At 43.7% G+C, this 4,877-nt stretch overlaps 1 pseudogene; it reads left to right on the forward strand.

Moving 5' to 3' along the window:
• The first annotated feature begins 2,326 nt into the window (after positions 1-2,326).
• LOC100771588 lies at positions 2,327-2,644 on the forward strand (annotated as a pseudogene).
• The last annotated feature ends 2,233 nt before the right edge of the window (positions 2,645-4,877 follow it).

Genomic DNA, 4,877 nt, shown 5'->3' on the forward strand with positions numbered 1-4,877 from the left:
AATTCAAAGCCATCCTCAGCTACATACTGGAGGCCAGCCTGGGCTACATGAAACAAACAAACAAAAACAAGAAGCATGTTACATTGAAATAAAAACAAAATAAGCCAGGAGTGGTTGTGTATGCCTTTAATTACAGAACTTGAGAGACTGAGGCAGGTGGACCACCATGAGTTCAAGGTTGACCTGGTCTACACAGTGAATTCTAGGGCAGCCAGGGCTATGTAGCGAGAGACCCTGCCTCAAAACAAATGAACTAACAAAGTGAGAAAAAATATCCAATGACCCTTGACTCTGTGAAAAAGCTTGAAAAGGGCTAGTGAGAGGGTACAGTGGGTAAGGGCACCCACATGACAGCTCACAGATGTCTGTAACTCCAGTGTCAAGGGACCCAACACCTGTGGCAAAACACCAATGCACATAAAATAAAAATAAATAAAAATTTTAAAAGCTACATATCGATAGCAACAGAAACAACAAAGTATACAAACTCATGTGATGGGAGAGCTTGTAGGTTCAAGACACGTTTATTCAGATAAATACCAGCCAAATGCAAGCCAGAGTGTGCCAGGGACAGCCTAGCAGCGAGGCCAGAGCAAAGGGGAAGGAGAAGGAGCTTCCATGTGCTCCCTGTACCTTAAGAACCTATGCCGCGTCATTATGACCTCATCTTGACCACGCCTTGACAGGCATGGTCAGGCACACCTGTAGCCAGCTTCTAAAAGGTGTGGCTTACTGTCCCCTATACTCATGGAAGACGAACAACTCACACCTGAATGAAAAATGGGTCAAGACAGGAATTTTAAAAAGAAAAAAATTTTAGAATTGAATGCAAATGAAAACACCTACCCTAGGGCTGGAGAGATGGCTCAGGGAAGAGCACTGACTGTTCTTCCGGAGTCCTGAGTTCAATTCCCAGAAACCACATGGTGGCTCACAACCATCTGTTATGAGACCTGGTGCCCTCTTCTGGTGTGCAGATAGACATGGAAGCAGAATGTTGTATACATAATAAATAAATAAAGTCTTAAAAAAGAAAGAAGAAAGGAAGGAAGAGAGAGAGAGAGAGAGAGAGAAGGCCTAGGCAAAACGGAAGAAGGGTGGAGTGAGAGGAGTCCACAGCCAGACATGGAGAGGAAATAGGGGGTGCAAGAAGAAAGAGAGGTAACGCCACATGGCAACTCTTCATGGATTAATATAAATGTGCTCCTTTAAGCTGTAAGAGTGAGCTAGTAACAAGCCTGAGCTACTGGCCAAGCATTTCTAATTAATATCAAGTCTCCTTGTTGGTTGTTTGGGAACTGGTAAGAGGGAAAGAAAATTCCACACACATAACTCTAATGAAGCAAATGAGAGACTTATATGATAAAAACTTTAAGACGTTAAAGAAAGAAATTGAAGAAGTTATCAGAAGATGGAAAGATATTCCATGCTCAGGGATTAGTAGAATTAACATAGGGAAAAAGGCTACCTTACCAAAAGCAACCTACAGATTAAATGCAATCCCCATCAAAATTCCAACACAACTTTTCATAGACATTGAAAAGACAATTATTAGCTTCATATGGAAACACGCGCGCACACACACACACACACACACACACACACACACACACACACACGCACGCACGCACGCACGCGCACGCGCACGCGCACGCGCACGCGCACGCGCACGCGCACGCGCACGCACACGCACCAGGATACTTAAAACAATTCTGAATAATAAAATAACTGCTAGTTACCACATGATCATCTCATTAGATGGTGAAAAAGCCTTCCACAAAACCCAACACTCTTTCATGATAAAGATCTTGGAGAGATTAGGGATACAAGGAACATACCTAAACATAATAAAGGCAACATACAGCAAGCCAACAGCCAACATCAAACTAAATGGAGAGAAACTCAAAACAATTCCATTAGAATCAGGAACAAAACAAGGCTGTCCACTCTCTCCACATCTCTTCAATATTGTACTCAAAGTTTTAGCTACAGCAATAAGACAACAAAAGGAGGTCAAGGGGATACAAATTGGAAAGGAAGAAGTCAAACTGTCACTATTTGCTGATGATATGGTAATTTATATAAGTGATCCCAAAAATTCTACCAGGGAACTACTACAACTGATAAGCACCTCAGTAATGTAGCAGGATACAAGATTAACTTTAAAAAAAAATCAGCAGCCCTCCTATATAACAGATGATAAATGGGCTGAGATAGAAATTAGAAAAACATCACCTGATTTAGGGGAAGGAGGGGGGAGTGGGATGAGGGGAGGCAGGGAGAACTCGGATGGATATGTAAAATTAAAAATACAATTAAGGGAGTCGGTAAGGTTGTTTCTCCTGGTGTGGAGTGCTGAACAGCTTCCTGACATGGGACTAGAGGATGAACGGAAGATGCTTACCGGATCCGGAGACCCCAAAGAGGAAGAAGAGGAGCAAGAATTAGTGGAACCCCCTAACAACAGTGAGAGAGCAATGTGAGCAGTTGGAGAAGTGTGTAACGGCCCGGGAGCCGCTAGAGCTCTGTGATAAGCGCGTGTCTTCCCGATCACAGACAGAAGAGGATGTACAGAGGAGCTCTTTGACTTCTTGCAAGCATGTGACCACTGTGTGGCCACAAACTCTTTACCAGGTTGAAGTAGCTGCACAGATCATCCACCTCAGCCTTGTCACAGGGCATCAGGAGAAGTTCCTTGTGGTTTTAAACCATTTGTTTCTAATGTGTATTCTGGAGAACTTCAATGATTATGGCAAGTAGCTTCTCTTCCATGTAATTAGCAATTCCATCTGAATAAACTGATCTGCAGACCTGCAAAAAAAAAAAAAATACAATTACAAAAAAAAGTTGCTGTGGTCAGTGTCTCTTCACAGCAATAGAAGCCCTAACTTAAACGCTGCATCCTGCTCAACTTTCCTTTTGTCACTTTTATGAGTTGTGACACTGTTACAGGAAACGTGTGGTGGGGGAGCTTTTCTTTTCCAGTTCTGGACACAGTTGTTATGAAACCAGTGTGAGTGTGTGTGTGTGTGTGTGTGTGTGTGTGTGTGTGTGTGTGTGGCGCCAGCCCCCCTGTTTATCCTTTTAGAATGTAGCAAGCAATGAAACTTTGAGTTTAGAGATGGAAGTGACGAAGGTAAGGCCATCCTGTCCTGACTCCACTCGGTGCTGCTCAGCCCTCTGTCTTCTTCTCCCAGCAATCATGTCTGCTTCAGCAACACATTTGAGAGTCCATGGCCTTGACCATGGTCCAGATGTGTTAACCAAAGTAACCAGCATGTTATGCCTAAAATAATTACTATGTTCTGCCAGGAACGAAAGTATCAAGGTTACTTTGACCCTCATCTAACTTGGATATAAAATATGGTCTTTGTGGTCTTTGCCTTTAAAAACTCAGTATCCCTGAGCTTGGGGCCAACAGACTTTCAGAGGTCAAGTGGATCTGTGTCTGGTCTTCAGTTAATAGGTCTCAAGACTTTTAATTAGCTTAATTAGCATGGTTGTGATAACTGTCTCATGTGGATCATTACATGGCAGTGGCTGGGTAATAACAGAGCTTCTGGGAAGGAAAAGTATACTAGCTCATTAATAGGATAATTATTTCATAATTATCTTCCCCCACATGCTTATGTTTTAATTTTTTTTTTTTTTTTTTTTTTGAGACAGGGTTTCTCTGAGCCCTGGCTGTCCTGGAACTTTCTTTGGAGACTAGGTTGGCTTTGAACTCACAGAGATCCACCCACCTCTGCATCCGTGTGCTGGGAATAAAGCTCTGCACCACCACCACCCAGCTTTTAATTATGTTTTAAGTTTTAATTACTGTGCTTGAGAGATCTATAAAACAAAAATACCTCTAACTTGTAAGCCCCACTTGTCCAAGGACAGATAACTTCCTGGAGTGCTGGAGGCTATTGTTCATGTAAAATAACAAGCCACCTGTTTTCACTTCTGTGGATAAGGTTGGTTGTTCCAATAGCACAGGATATGCTTGATCACATGTAGGCAGGAGATATGTAGTCAGGAAGTATGTCAGGATGAATGCTTGCTCCAGATTGAAGGTGGGATGTAGGTAGCCTTGTGGGTTTTGTCTTTATAAGCACCTGACTACGGTAACTCCAGGCCACTCTCTGGGAGTCCTGGGTATGGACCTGGACAGTGTCCATCATCCTGGCCTGTATTTAATAAAGCTTGCTTCAAACTTGGCTAAAAATTTTTGGTAGTGGTCTTCTTCTTGCCCAGTGGGATTAACACAAGCTTCCAGCAATAGCCTCACATGCCCCAAGGGGCAGAGAGGACACAGGAGCCATACTCCTCTCAGAGCTGCTGCTTCGGGTCTGTGCTCTCTTTAACCAGTTTCCATCCCTTGTTCTTGTCTCCACTGTGCAGGTTCTGGGGACTGAACTCAGGCTTGGCAGCAAGTGATCTTATCCACTGAGCTGTATTAGAAACCCCTTGCTTGCTTTTCTGAACCCTTTTACCCCTTTCTACTTCTGCCTCTTCTTCAGTTACTGACCCAAATCCCAAGCAGGCCTGATCCCTTTTCTCCATTCACTCCACACAGACCTCTTCCTGAGCCTTCCAGCTTCCTCCCTTTGTAACTTCAAAGGCATGCTTTTTCTCTTTCCATCTCCCTTTGCAGCTGCCAAGATTTACAGCCTGCCTCTCCTCTTGCTCTTCTTCGGGCTCCATCAGATGATCTTTGGGCCTCCCGAGTCTGTCTTCAAATTTCTAGCAATACTAAGTGTTGGGATGGAACCTCCAGCTCACCTTTGCATGATCTGGAAAGCCCCATCTCTGCCTCCAAACCCACCCTCTCAGAGAGTCTACAAGAAAGAAAAGGTGCCAAAAAGCCCAGTTCCTCATTCTCGTGGTTGTGG

The sequence above is a fragment of the Cricetulus griseus genome, chromosome 5, assembly GCF_003668045.3.
Source record: "Cricetulus griseus strain 17A/GY chromosome 5, alternate assembly CriGri-PICRH-1.0, whole genome shotgun sequence".
In the NCBI taxonomy this organism is placed as follows: domain Eukaryota; kingdom Metazoa; phylum Chordata; class Mammalia; order Rodentia; family Cricetidae; genus Cricetulus; species Cricetulus griseus.